This window comes from Ceratotherium simum, chromosome 14 (assembly GCF_057802395.1).
Source record: "Ceratotherium simum simum isolate JZ-2026a chromosome 14, ASM5780239v1, whole genome shotgun sequence".
Lineage (NCBI taxonomy): Eukaryota > Metazoa > Chordata > Mammalia > Perissodactyla > Rhinocerotidae > Ceratotherium > Ceratotherium simum.
Genome location: NC_141913.1, coordinates 40,457,747 through 40,473,902, shown reverse-complemented (window position 1 = coordinate 40,473,902; position 16,156 = coordinate 40,457,747).

Below are 16,156 nucleotides of genomic sequence, written 5' to 3'. Positions count from 1 at the left end.
TTATGGGCCAGTTTGAGAGTGCTGGTCCTTTGAGGTCTAGAGCTTCACGGGACAAGATGATATACACCATGTTCACCATCTTATCTCTAGGCTTTAGCATTATGTCTTTCAGTTAGTAGGCACGTAGAAAATATTTGGTTAATAAACGAGTGAATACATCAACACAGGAAGCAAATTCCAACAGACCTACATTGCCCAAGATAAGATTATAATGCTTTGTTTCATGGTAACTCACCCGCTGGGAGCTCTCCTCGGTGCTGAAAACTCCATCTTGCCTGCAGCACTGATAATTATCATTATCAGTAGGGATTTAGGGAACTATGAAAAACATGGGTTCTTCCTCACTCCACATGAGTGGAAATGTGGAGTTCTTATTGCAGGAAGGTTTGTGCACTGTTGTCAACCCACCCACCCAATGCAACTGTGAGTATATAAGGGAGGGAGACTGACTGAACAATGTGGTTTCTCGCCCCTCACTCTGAGCCAAAGAGGCTGGAGGCTGGAATAAGCTAGTTCAATCTTCAAGCAAGAAAGACCAGTGGCCAGAAAACAGAATATTTCATTTCTAGTGTACACACCATTGACCAGAAGAACATTATGTGTGTCTAAATCTGAATTTTATGGCTACCCTTACCTTCTTCAGGGAAAGTACAATGATACCATGCTCAGAGCCTTAAGTGACATGCATCAGGCCAGCTCCGGTGGCCTAGTGATTAAGTTTGGCATGCTCCACTTTAGCGGCCTGGGTTTGGTTCCCAGGTGTGGACCTACACTACTTGTCTATCAGTGCCATGCTGTGATGGTGGCTCACATACAAAATAGAGGAAGATTGGCAACAGATGTTAACTCAGGGCGACTCTTCCCCAGCAAAAAAAGAGAAGTAACATGCATTTAGCATTAAGGCTTTTTCCTTATATCCTTTGGTTGTACGTCTTCAATCATAAAAGGAGAAAAATCCTTGATCCCTCACCAGAGTCGTAACCCTATTTAGCCAATTCAGTTCATCTGCCTGAAATATAAAGGAAGTTCCTGTTGTTGCTGTTTAATGTAAAGACATACAAACAAAAACAAGAAGTTATCATATCTTTTATGGAGATTTGATTTTTTTTTTTTGTTTACACCATTTAAACTACTCTAAGCTACCATCATATCCAGGCAGTCACACCTCCACCCCAAGCTCATGACTCCACCAACTTTACCGTGTCTTCCAAAATCACAAACCAAGTTCTGACATTTTTTGTATTCTGAAAGTGCCTTAGAACTTCAAGGCACTGAGATGGTAAGGATTGTATAGAACACTAGAAACACTAATAGAAGAGAACAAATACTAAAGGAAATGCCACGCAGACTCTGTAAGACATGAAGGAATTAAGGACACCAACAAGAGTAGTAGGAGCAACCATTTAATGAACACATACTACATACCAGACTCTTTGCCTGGGACTCTGTGTGCATTCTCATTTATCCTCACACCAAATCTACAAAGCATTTTTATCATACCTATCTTCAAATAAAGAAACTGAGAAATTGATATTGAATAACATGACTTCTTTTTCCTATCTAGTGAAAAAGAGGCTAAGTTTCAGTACCAGGCAATCTGATTCTAAATTCTGTGCCCTTCACCAGTAAGCCTAACGTAAAGAAGCAATATAAAATCCAAGTTTCCAATATAGATAACAAACAGTTATTTTTTCCCTTTTTTATCCATCTAAGTAGAATTTAATTCCAAAATTAATGAGTTTCCTGTTTTACACGTGTCTTATCTATTTCTCTATGAAGACAAATTGGTTTGAAAGCACGTCCAGAATTGTTCTGTACCCACACTGGTATCTATAACCGTATATGGCCCCTGATAGGTGCTCAATAAATATTTATTCAGTTAAATTCTTAACCACTATTAAGTCTAAGTGTTTTTTAAATTCTAATGAACTAGGACTCTCTCAGAATCTTAACTTGAACATCTCAGATCTGGACAAAACCTGAGAGGATAGTCACAGAAAGACAACATGACTTGCTCAAGGTCACACAGCCAGTTACTGGCAAAGCTAGGAAAATCAGTGGAGGAATCAGGCCAATTTGGCAAGAGGTGAACAATTTCTCCTCATGCATATAATGATAGGGGGGTTGGGGGAGCATCAGGGCAAAGAAGTGCACAAGAAAATAAGTGGTTACAACTGGGAGCACTTGAAGAGAGATAAAATGGGGACCTGAAGGAAATGTTTGATAGCTGGCATGTCCCTGTCATGGAAGCAGTAAAGTAGCACAAGGAAATGACAAGCTAATGGGAACCCTGGTGGGAAGCAGCTGGCACACATTTTTCCTGAACTATAGCTTAAATGATCATTACGATTCTTGTCAGAATAGTCTAGTGTATTCAGACAGCAGCAGTTCTCAGATTTCTAGTGTCCTGGGTGGGGGTAGGGGTATGTCCTAAGCAAAGTTGAACCGATAAAGATGGCTGAGAGAGAAACCTTGGAGGGTGAGAACAGAAGGATTCGACATGGATTCCAGAGGGCGTTGGGGAGAGAACTGCTATATGGATGTCACAGGAAAGCAGGTATCAGCTTATCACAGATAAGAATGTTCTAGCGACTAAAATATCCCTCACCAGAAGAAATGGCCTTAATGAAGAGAAGAATGAACCCCTAGCCACTTGGAACATTCAAGCAGAGACCACGATGTCAAGAATGTGCTTAAATAAATTTAAATATCAAATAAATTATTAGACTGTATAACTTTTAAATTATTTTCAAATCCACAGATTCCAATATTTTAAATCAGCTCATACTACAAGACTTATCCCAAAGTTATCCAGGGGAATACCACTTGCTCTCTTGAATTCAAGGCAAAGTTCTAATCTAGAATCACCTTAGACCATAGGCTAGAGGTAATAACACATCTCACATTTGTCTACAGTACTTTATAGTTTATGCAGCACTTTCCCTTCTAGGATCTCATACGACCCCCCACAGAACCCTAAGGAAAGCAAGGCAGAGGCATTACTATTATTTCCCATAGATACAAAGAAATGGGGGTCATTCAATTAGCTAATGGGTTATTAAATTCCCATTACATGGTAGGCACTTTTCTAGGCACTGGGGATACAGAGGTGGAAAAACAGTCCTAGGCTCTTCCTCATGAAGCTTATATTCTTGTGGAGAGAGATAAGCAATGAAAAAAAACAAATAAATATTGTGTCCTGAAGGGATAAATGCTGTAGATAATAATGATTCAGGGTAAGGAGGACGAGGACTAATGGTATGTGGGGTGCCATTTTATACAGGGTGGTAAAGAAAGATCTGAGACCTTTAGGAAATGGTAGAGCAAGACTTGAGGCTATCTAAAAAAAGAGCAATAAAGGCAGAGGGAATAGTAAGTGCAAAGGCCCTGAGATGAGGGCATTTTTGGCATTTTCAAAGAATGGAAAGGAGGTGAGTATGGCTAGACTAGAGTAAATAAGGCAGAGAAAGGTAGGAGAGTAGATCAAACTGTGTAGGGCATTGCAGACCATTTTGCTCTGGGTGAAGTGAAAAGCCATTGAAGGCTCTGAGCATAGAAATCCATGACCTAACAGTTTAAAAGGCTACCTTAGATTGCTATGTAGATTAGAGGCTGGAGGATGAACAAGGGTAGAAAAAGCGAGAACTGCTAGGAGGCAACTGCAAAAACACAGGCAAGATGAATGTTGTCTTGGGCCGGCCCCGTGGCTTAGCAGTTAAGTGTGCGTGCTCTGCTGCTGGGGGCCCGGGTTCGGATCCCGGGCACGCACCGACGCACTGCTTCTCCGGCCATGCTGAGGCCGCGTCCCACATACAGCAACTAGAAGGATGTGCAACTACGACATACAACCATCTACTGGGGCATTGGGGGGAAAATAAATAAATAAATAAATAAAATCTTTAAAAAAAAAAAAAAGAAGAATGTTGTCTTGAGACAGGCCAGTAGTGGCAGAGATGGTGGGAAGTGATTGACTTTTGGACTTATTTTGAACACTAGAATGAATGCTAGATGAGTGAATGTTATAATACAAGTCTTTTCATCCTAATATAAGGTGCATAATGCAATCGTTGACCTTGGGCAAGTCATTTAACTCTGTGCATCATCTTCAATTTAAAATCGAGGCACTCATATCAGTTGCAAACTTAGTGCAGTGCTTTTTCCAGTTTAACACTTTTAAGTGCTAGCTCCGGAGCCTCTTCTTATATAATATGAGGATGAGGGCATTGGGATTACTTTGGCACACAAGGCCTTCTTCTCAGAGATTTACAAAACCCTGCCTATTTAGAAAGAAGGTAACATCTCCTACCACTGCACACATATGCACTTAGAAGCACACAATTACACACACAGCCCTCCACATGTTCTTGGCACTGAGGTTGCCTGCTTTTGTCTAATGTGTGTCTATAATACTCACAGAATCCCTGGGAAGCAAATTGGTTCATGGAGAGACTGAGGCAATGAGACATGAAAGATTGGCCTATAGTCACTGAGATCTCTGTGGGAAATGCTTTTAGTCTCATGGTCAGTACTATCCTTTCTTAGTCATTCAGCAGTACTTTTCCAAAAAAATATTCACAGAGAGGGCCACATGGATTCCGCAAAATTGACATTTTGGGGTTTAAAAGTAACTGAGCGACAATTTATACGTGCCATAAAATGAGGGGGCATTGGACTTGATGATTATGAAATGCTTCGCTGGTGGCTGGTGCTTTCTATGCAATTAGAATTTTTGTTGTTGTTGTTGCAAGTGAGATTTACAATCTGTACTTCTGAATACCATTTCAAAAAATTATGCAGGCCCCAGTGCAACTTAGAGCTCATGTTAGCAAACTGGTAGGTGGAGTTTTTCACTGGGTGGTTGACTGCCTCTTCTACCCCCTTCTGTGAAAGCTTCTCAGGAGAATATACTCTCAGCAAAACCTTCATCCAAACCACAAATTAATTGAAATTTGTATTCAATTCCTTCCCTCCTATCTGCCCTTTCTCTGTCTCATTTTCACTTCCTGTCTTCTTCCAAGACTCATGGGTTGCCATAGTCCCAGAAAATAGAACCCCAAAACATAGCCACAAACAGTCTTTCCTAGGAGACTTTAATTCCTAAAAGAGGAATCTGGACAGACCAATTCTAAATCCAAAAGAATAAATCTTAAATGGCAAGTGTAGTGTCCTGTGATCTTATTTGGAAATAGGGTCCTTGCAGAGGCAATTAGTTAAGGATCTTGATGTATAATCATCCTAGATTTAGGGTGTCATTATAAGAAGAGGAGAGGAGACAGAGAAGGTCATGTGAAGATAGAGGTAGAGAATGAGCTATGCTGTGACATGTCAAAGGACACCAGGGGTCATCAGAAGGTGGAAGAGGCAAGGAAGTCCTTAGAGCCTTCAGAGGAAGTATGGCCCTGCTGACATCTTAATTTTGAACTTCTATCCTCTAGAACTATGGAAGAATAAATGTGCTTTGTTTTAAGCCACCAAGATTGTGGTTATTTGTTATGGGAGCCCTAGAAAACCACTATAGTGGGATTTGAGCCATCATGACACTTGAAGAAGGGAGAAATTTATGGGCAGGTTACCTTCACTGAGCCCATCAATTCACACCATTCTGTAGAGAATTGCCTTTATGCCTCCATTCAGGGACTCACAGAAATCTCTAGTTAACAGTGTAGTTTCTGTTGGCAGACTGCCTGGATTGAATCCCAGCCCACTGCTTCCTAATTGTGGAGCTTTGTGCAAATAACATCTGTACCCCCTAGTTTCTTCACCTGTAAAATGGGGTTAATACTACACCTCTCTGAAAAAGCCACTGTGAAGATTAAATGAGAGATTGCATATTAAACTCTATAGGGACTAGCACATACTCAGTGCTCGATAAATATCAGCTAATTTTTATTAAAAGTAGCTAAACACTGGCCTTTCAACTACTAATTTGCCCTCTTGAGTCACCTTATTTGAAGTGAAACATTATTACAAAAATGTGTTCTTTTTTCTTAAAGAAGTGAAATTCTCCTCTTTGTTCCTCTCAAAGCATGCCCATTAAAGGACAGCAAGCCAAGGGAGAAATTCCCTAACAACAGAATGAAGAACCTCCAGATTAGCCAAATAAGGCTTCTTGCCTCCCCATCCAGGAGGGAAAGGGCCACTGCACTCTTCCTCTATAAATTACAGGTCAGTTTTCAAGGCAAGCAGCAGTTCAAAATTTAGGGAGATGCAGAGCGGCTCAACTCTGTAATGTTTAATATCTTTTAGAAATTAACTGAAGCAAATATGATAAACATTAATATTTGATAGCACATGTGTCCATTCCATGTTCCTGTCTGTCAGGAATACTTTTTACCTTTATTATTTGGAATAATGATCTAAGTAAAATTTTAAGAACAGCAATGAAAACAAGTAAACCGACATGAATCAGGATATAAATACTAAGATTCAAGGCAAGCTTTGTGGTCAAAATTCCAATTGGGCCATTAAAAAAAAAAAAAAATCATGGGCCAGCCCCATGGCATAGTGGTTAAGTTTGGCGTGCTCTGCTTCCGTGGCCCGGGTTTGCAGGTTTGGATCCCGGGCACAGACCTACCCCACTCCTCAGCCATGCTGTGGCAGCGACCCACATACAAAGCAGAGGAAGATTGGCACAGATGTTATCTCAGGGCTAAACTTCCTCAAGCAAAAAAAAAAAAAAAAAAAAAGAGAAAGATAGGCAATAGATGTTAGCTCAGGGGGAATCTTCTTCACCAAAAAAAAAAAAAAAAAAATCACAGAAACTGGTTGGGTAGAAAAAAATAGGCAAGAGAAGAAAGAGCTTATATCAGCACTGAGATTACCTTAGATTTCCCGGTGAGGAAACTGCCATGAACACCTTTCTAGGACAAACAGCACCCTCAGATTATGGCCTTTTTAAGGTAGAAGCAGAGAAGTGATGGATTATAGGCTCCTGTTGTCAGAGATTATGTCCTGTTCCTCACACCAGCCCAGTTCTTAGGACATAGTTGGTCCTAAATAAATGTTTCTGGAATTGAAAATACCTATGAGAGTGGACAGCAAAGTCAGATGCTGGACATGGCACCTAATGATGTTGACTCTAACCAAGGCCTTACCTCTTCACTCAAAAAGAACATCTCATTCCCGCTTGCTCTAGGGTGAGGCTAGGCTAGCTGCTGTCGGAGTTGTGCAGCAGGACAGCATGCAGTCACATCACTGTTCATAGATCTTTAAACGATCTTCTGCTTCTAGTCCCCACACGTGGGATCACACTGAGCAGTCATTTGGTTTCTGCTGTTACTTCTCAGAGCAACAGCTTTGCAGAGTTGTGTGTAGTGAGAGGCACGGCCTTAGGCTGTGGCGCCTGACTGCAGCCAAGGCTCTGACTAGCAGAAATCCTTTCTTGCCATATCCTATTAAGCATAACTTACAAGTGATGCTGCTGAAATTTCTCCAGAGGGCAGATGGGATGTCTGTAGCCAGCAAAACCTCCACCCCCAGGATTCAGCCAACTGGCCGACTGCCCTGGGGCTGGCAGCATGGGTAGTTCTTTACTCAGTGAGCTCAACCATGTGAAGCCCATGCACATACTAATAATCAGCTTCTTTCTGCTTTCCAACGCAAAAGAGAAGTGTTTCTCCTCTCTTCCCTACCCTGTGACTATTTTTCATATGTAATATTGCCCTGATTGTCACTTGAATCCTATTTCACTGTGTAAAATGCTGGACAAGAAGTACATGGTTCACCATACCCAACGTGCTGCTCTCAGAGGCACTTGTGGTAGTCCAGGATTTGAGAATCTGTAGAAAGTTGACCATCACCAGGGCTTCACACGTCTTCAGTCTGGTACAGAGCAGAGCCTGGGAAGCTCATTATTCCCGTGGATCCCCCAGTGGGCAATGCAGAGCACAGGGATGCTGCTCCCATGGCTAGAACATGGGCAAAAGGAAGAAGAAAATATCTCTCTCATGATAGGTAGTGGCCGATGACCACTGCCCCAAAGTCTTCAGAAACTTCTTTATCTTAGCTCACCTTTTCTGTTCTAAAGCTTGAAACAGCTTGATTTGCCTCTAAATTGCTGAAGCCTTTAGAGTTCAGGGAAATGTATGTGACCAGACTGCCCCACAAGGCAGATGACTTTAGCAAACTTTCCCTGAGTGATAGATGATTCACAGGTGCTTCTGCCCAGACCAACACTGAGGCTGGGGAATCAAAGCCACAGGAGCCATCCTCATAGGCAGAGTGGTTGACTCTTCGTAATCAGGTTTGTAACCAGCTCAGAGCATCATTGTACAGGACTCCTCAGGGCCATCTGCTTTCTGCTTGATGTGCAAACCCAGATACACACATTTGCCTCCTGCTTTGCTATAGCTGGGGCCAAATGCCACACTTCTCTCCCCCCCATGAAGCTTTTCCACTGAAAATAGCCCCCAGTTACTTAAATCCTACCCCTTCAGTTGAAAGGTACGAAACCCATACTCAGAAAAGTGGGAGTGGGTTGTCAAGGCCCCAGGATTTTCATTCCTGTAGCATTCACTATACCTAGATGAACTAGTTACCAGTAGTTATCCATTTATTAAAGTGGATTCAGAGATCCTCCTTCCAAGTAAGAAAGCTTTTAACCATAAGATTTGAGTGGAATACATAATATTTCATATGTGCTTCCTACAACTGACCCCAGGCCCCAAATCAGAGTGACTTTGCCTGAGATGCTGAGGTATGGATTCTCGTTTGGGTGTCCATGGTACCAGGTATGAGCTTCCCCCTGTGATGTACTCTTTGTGAGACTAGGGGTAGGGGTATGGGTTTATTTATGCTGTACCTAGCACATCTTAGCACTCAAATATATCATGGATAGATAAAGAATAAATGCACTAATGAATAAAGCAACAGCCTGAAACCTCTAGGTTGAAATACAAAGTTAGATTTTGGCTGCTGTTTGCTTTTTCTCTGTTTTGTTTTGTTTATGGGTTTGATTTGGTTCGAATAGGTGATCTCAGGCATAACTGAACTGTAATAGAAGTTCAAGTTTGGGAGGGAAGAAGGCTGCACAACTGAGGCCCATCTGACTACAGTCAGAGTCTGCCTGCCAGAAGCAGAAGTCAAAGACGCTCTCCTGTGGTTCCCTCTGCCTGAGAACACACCTAAAGATAGCTCCTCCGCAGGGTCCTGCAGAGCCCAGCTGCACTTGCAGCTGCTCTTCAGCAAAACGCCATGACCAGCCACGATGCCTCTCCCTGGGAAGAGTTGTGTATGTATCCCTTCTTCAAATGCCAGGAAAGTAGATGCCTCTGAATTCAACTTCAACAGTTCTCTGCCACCTCTTATGTGACCTGAGGCCAGGAGTTACTGGCAAAGTCCCCAAAATAGCCTTTTTAGACTTTGGCATTTTTTGATGGCTTTGGTCAGAAGACACCCTGGCCAGAAAATCCATGCATACGTCAAGTCCTCCGTGAGAAAGGGAAGTTCAGACACACATTCACTGTCACAGCATCCAGGCAAATGCAGGCTTGGGCCAACTGGTCCTCTAAATGCATAGCCGGCTTGTGGCCCCAGTTCATCTGCTGGGATCAGAGGAGGGCAGTGTGTACAAGACACAGAGAGGAGATTCGACTCCTAAGCACGGGGTAGGAGGTTAATTACATTCTGCCCCTCCGCCCAATGATGAGCAGCTCTCCCCTAGCAAGTGCATGGGGAGACAGGTGTACACTCATCCGAGGTCTACTTTCCAGCCCTGCTAGGCAACTTGACACTGGCAATGACCAATGTTGAAGGAAATCACAACCTCCGTAGGAAGGGAAGGTTAGGAGACAGAGGTCGGGAGGAATGAGTAGAAGAGGGGAAGTAAGGGAATGAGGGGTAAAGAAGAGAAAAGGAGTTCTCAATACCCTTTTCATCTGGTTTCTTCCCCCGCCCACACTTTAGGCTCTAGTAGTGAACCCCACCTAAAAATGGACCTGGGAAAAATAACTACCAAGTTACAATAAGGCTTACTCTCTTAACTCTCCCATTCAGCATCTGTATTTTAACCCGTGAGTGAGCCTTGCCCTCGTTCACCAGCATTCATAGTAATAGATATTTCAGGTGTGTTATTCTTTATAGGTTAGTGCTATCACATACATTATTTCATTACATCCCCTTAACAACCTTGTAGGTCACACAGAGAAAAAAATTTGTCTCGCTTTTAAAGATGAGGAAACTGGGAGTTAGAGATGTAAATTCTCACCCAAGATCTCACAGCTGTGGCAGAGCAAGGAATAAAACCCAGGTTTCATGGCTCTAGTCTGGACCAGTCTGCGTGATGTTCATATATAGACAGGGGAACTCACTGACTCTATGCAGGAGTTCTCAAAGAATTATCAGAGTGCTCAAGATGCAGTCCTCAGTTACTGTCATTTGTCTCATTTTTTGGCTTAGACCATGAACGTACCTGCCAAATCACTTGTCACCTTGGACTGGGGAGGATAAGGTGGAACATCCACCTCTTCTCTAGCCCTCAACTTCAACACTGACCACTCTGTTCGAGTCATTGTGTTGTCACCTTGGATGGTTCAAAGCATGAGAGAAATACACTTCTTTATCAAGGTCTTGGGTAAAGGCAGCATGGGGGTACATTCCAAGGGAATACATTGGGACTACATTTGAGATAAAAGACTTCCAAGATGGATGGTCAGGGAAGGACCCTGTTTTGAGGGAGAGGAAGGAGAACATAAATGCCTCAGTAGAACCTCGGTGTTGTGCCCCTGATCTGGGTGCAGCCATGTTGGGGAAAGGATAAGATCACATTGTAGTCCTTCCCTCTCCCCTATCCGGAGCCAGAGCGTGGGTTCTCTAAATATTAAATCTTTATATTTAATTGTATTGTTTGCTACCTATATTTGTGTGTGTGTGTATTTAATATCTTACAGAAGTGGCACGGAAGAAACAGGTTAAGTAACTTGTCCAGGTATTGAATTCAGCATGTTCAGTAGTATTACAGATAAGGACTTTGGTGCTTATAAACATTAGTATATATTGTTTATATTATTATACCATCTCCCCAATGATATTGCAGGGTCTAGATCACATGCATCTGTCCCATGCTATCTTGGGAGTTATAAGACAAAGGAGCACTCTCAGTGGAGTTAGAATAACTGGAGTCCGATTACTTATGTGTCCATGGGCCAAGCATGTCCACCTCTGGACCCCAGCTTCATCAACTCTAAAATGATTTGACTCCGTTTGTAAGACCTCTTCGAGCTCTAACATTCAATGATCCTATTGTACTTTGTCCCTCCATTCTCACCCATCTACAGAGCACAGCAAAAATAACCCTCTTTTCCAAGTAACCACTCAGCCCCCTCTCCATGGGTAGCCCCACCCACAGTGCTTCAGTAGACCAGGAGAAGGTGAATTCTGGGAGATGCAGCCCCTGCTTCCCCCTCTCTGCTCCCTCTTCTCCTCCACACCTGTCTCCAGACCTCAGCTTCTGGGTCACAGTAGGAAACTCCCACCTACCAGCTGGGTTGGTTTTATTTTTGAGAAAAGAGAACAGCTGGGTGATTTTAAAGATGGAACTTAAGACCCACTTAACTAGTCAACTCCAGTTGTCAGGGCCAGAAGCTGCATTTAAGGACAGGAGTTGTGGATGTGACAGGAAAGCAAAGACGCCCAGATGCTTTGTTCCCCCCCAGCAGGAGAGACTGCATACTTTATGAGAACTTTCCAAAGACCTTCTGCTGGATTTCTTTGGTCTTAATTCTTCTCTTTATAAAGGTATTCACTAGTGTCTGGTCTTTTGAGCCTTTTGGCTTAGGAAAGAAAGAGAGTCAGCAAGATAACAAATTAGACATGTTCCACCTGGCCAGGCCATCAAAAGCTAATTTTACTTGGTCTCAGCCTAACCCATCTCCAGATCCTGATATGTATCTAAATGATGGAAAGCTCTGTTCAAATTCATAAAGTATTTTACGGAGGAGTAAAACAGATCTTTTAGACCTATTTCTCATTAAAAAGGTCAATGCTGGGAACATCAGATGCTATATAACCGTTTGATTCAATTTAGCAGGTCAAGCCTGACTAATCCTATCTTCTGATTGGGGCGAATTCATTTCCCCTGAAAATAATTTTCCCGCAAGCTGCCGGATTATGTACTCTAAACCTATATTTTTACAAGACATTAATAGAATGTTGATCAAACCTAACTCACCCATTAAACAAAACTGAGGAAAAAATCTACACCACAAATTAACATTTAGAAGCCATAAGCAATGAATTCTAAATCATATTAGAAATTGGATAGTATCCTCAGCCAAGCAGCAGAGTTAGAAAGAACATGTGGAAGCAAATCTGTTCAAGGTTCACAAATTCCAAGTCCACAGCTATTATAGTGGGAAAAGAGGAGAACCTACTTTTTCAAACTTTCCTTAGGATCAATAAATTAAGACAAATAATATTACATGACACAAAGATCACTGGACCCAGAATCAGAACTGGGTTTATTTTCAGTTCTGCCTCTTCCTTATTGTGTGATACTGAGGGGAAAAAACCCTTCCCCTCTCTGGGTCCAATTACTTCATGTATCATATGAGGCTTTCAAAGTTGTCTTTTTTATTGCATCTGGTAGTATTATTCTTTGGTTCTAAATTTAAGTGTTAATTTTGTAGATAGATTCCTAACGTGGGCCTTAAGTATTTAGGTCTCTATCCCCAAGGCCACCTGCACACTCACCTAAGGTTATCTTTGGGGATGCTTGATGGTCTCTCATCTTAGAGTGCTGCTTTCAGAAATGTGTCTTTCTCCTTTTGGCTATTCTTCATGTGTAATTCTCAGTGAGAGAATTGAGTTCACTCAATTCTTCTGAGTCAACTGTTATGATAATACTCAAACAGGATTTCCTGTGTATTCCCCAAATATCCCCATTTCTCCTTCTGGGCAGAAATGTGGTTACATGACTCTGCCTTCTTGAATTAGGCAGGATCTTACAACATGCTGTAGCCAATGAAATGTGACAAGTGACGACAGAGCTGGCCCATAAATTTCTACATTATTTTCCCCTTTGCCACAGCTACTAGCAATATTGTAGACAGTGGCTGCTCCATTGCCCTGGATCCAGGAGCAGATAAAGTAGAGCACAGCCCCCAGCCAGCCAACAATCAACATGGACCATGAGTATGAAGCGAACATTTGTTTGGTTAGGCCACTGAGATTTGACTGATAGAACTCCAGTTCAAAAAGACTATCATTTGGGTGGGCTGTCAGAAGAAGCAGAGTAAGGAACAGGCAAAAAGTATATATTCTAGTTATTTGAAACAGAGATACTGTATTCTTAAGGGATTATGTTATGATGTTGCTTTGTAAGTGTTTGCCTAATAGCATCAAGGGTGAAGGCTTTGGATGTTGCAAAACCAAGTACCTGAGACAGATCAAGGTTGAGTCCAGAAGGGACAAAAATTAGGGAGAGACCAAATAGTAAAACCATAGTAGCTGAGTTACAAGAGTAGTTTTAGGTACAAAGGGACAAATTCTAAAATGATCAAGAGCCAAATCCAAAGGGATGCCCAGACTGAATGGTGAAAACAAAGAAATCCCCGAATGGGTTTGTTTCACTGTTACGTTCTGCCTGGTTTGCAGCTCTGCCATGCCTCAGTAAAGTAGTCATAATTTTTGGTTGTTTTCTGTCAGCTGGAACCCACTGAGCAGTCTTGGGAAGCAGCCATGCATAAAACTAGCTAAAAAGGGGCAAGTCAAACTCATCAGAAGATATGTCCTTGATTACTAACCTAAATATTTCTTTTCCTTCCTTTGTGTTTCATAACAATGCAATAGCATTAATTTCCCCCCATTGGTGTAACACGATTAATTGCTGTAAGCTAAGCAAAGAAACACCATTAATTCCTAAAGTCAAAACAGAGAAAGCAACAAGATGTAGAGGCACTGCTTTCCTTACCAAAGTCAGTACCGAGGACAATGCCACGAAGAAGGGTGTGGGCTGCTTCTCTCAGCAGCTTCCCAGCTGCCATCCTTTAGCATCTGTGACCCACTTCATATTTACCAACCTATGAATCCGGGAGAACTATAACCAGGGTTACGATACAGTGTGTGAGAGGAAAAAACTTGGGGCAGGTATATAATTGATATTTTTGCATCAGACAAATGTAATTAGTACCAACTTCCACAGCTTGCAAAATGAGGTCATACTGTCTGAATCGCAGAGTTCCCCACCTGCTTCCAATGCAGCCTTGAAGGTATAACGGCCACGGATTTTCAGTTCCTAAAGAATTGTTCTGTGAACCAGAGAATGAGGCCACTGCTTCATAGGGCTGTTGGTCTCAAACTTGGCAGCATATTAGAACCATCTGGGGAGCTTTTGCACTCCCCCACCTCCACCCCCCTGCCACCACGCCACACCCCAGGCCAATTACTTAAGCATTTAATGGTAGTATGACCCAGGCATCAGTATTGTTTATATTGTTTAGGCTTCCCCCTGCCAGGTGATTATTTAAAAAAAAAAAAAATCTAATTCTGGATACTTTCCCCAGAGATTCTGATTTAATTGGTGTAGAGAGCAGCCTAAGTATCAGGAGTGTCAAAAAGATACCCCAGGTGATTCTAATTGCAACCATATTTAAGAACCACTCCTATAGAGGACAGAGACAGAGTTGGAGGTGTTACCTCTCTAACCCTTGCTTCTGAAGATGAGGGATAGAAGGCTCTTGGGAAGGTTATAAAGGAAAAGTGCTTGGATTAATTTATTGGATTAGTTTATTCATTCCAAACATTTACCAGCATATATGCATGATTCAAACACTAGGCTCAGGGGCTACAAAATACTAAATACCATAACCCTGGAGCTCAGACTTTAGCTCAAATACTATAAAAAGTGTGATGGAAAGGGTAAGTGATAAATATTGTAATGAAAGGGAGTTAGGTAAGTTTAACCCAAACAGAAGATGCTTAGGTGTCTAGAAGAATCAGTAGCCTGTACCTGAGAAGGGAGTTAGGTAAGTTTAACCCAAACAGAAGATGCTTAGGTGTCTAGAAGAATCAGTAGCAAACCAATTAGAGTGTGGCATTCCAGGCCACAGGTACAGAATGCAAAGGCACTAAAGCACCTCTTAGCCAAGGCAGTTTCAGTTCTAAGAAAAAAAGTGACTCAAAAGTAGCTTAAGCAAGCAAAGAAATATAGGGGAAGGAGGAATATAAGAATAAATCATGGAACCCAAAGAAAAGAACTACGAACTTCAATAGTCTCCTCTCTTTCTCCAAACCAGACTATTTTCTCTATTATTCTTACAACAGCTAAACTTGGCTGCCCCAAAATGGTAATCTGCTTCCAAGTTGTCATGTTCTCACATCTAGCAGTCAGCACAGGTTCTCACTTCTAACAATCAGCACAAACTAAGTGGTGTCTTTAATCTCAAGTCTAGATTCCTAGGAAACAGGATATGATTGGGCTAGCTTAGGGCAGGTGCCTACTCCTGGTTCAGTCAGCTATAGCCAAGGTCATATAATACAAGCATGGCTGTCAGGGCCTTAGCCCTCTTGAGAGAGGTGAAGATACAATTCTTAATTAATAAGGCATTTGAAGGGCTAAGCAGACATCCCAACAGTTGTTTGACAAAGATGTGAGACAGTAAGTCCAGGTTAGGGACTTAAAAACACTGCAGAAAGACTCAAGCATAGATTGCATAGTAGAAGATGAAATTAAAGAAGAGTTGACCTCAACAAAGTATTACTAAATCAAAACTAGCAACAAATAAAAGGATAATACATCATGACCAAGTGGAGTCTATCTTGGGAATATAAGACTAGTTTCAAATTAAAAAAAAAAATCAATAAATGTAATGTATCATATTATCAGACTAAAGGAAAAAAACATGTGATCATTTTAGTAGATAGAGAAAAATGTTTTGACAAAATTCAATACCCATTCATGACTTAAAAAAAAAAAATCAGCAGATTGGTGGTTACCTGAGATGAAGAAGAGGGCGGGGGGGTGGGAAGGGGTAAAGGGGCACATGTGTATGGTGACAGATGGCAGCTAGACTTCTGGTGGTTAACACGATAAAGTCTATGCAGAAGTCCAAATATAATGATGTACATCTGAAATTTATATAATGTTATAAACCAGTGTGACCTCAATAAAAATAATCTCAGCAAACCAGGAATTAAAGAGAATTTAGTCAACTTTATACAA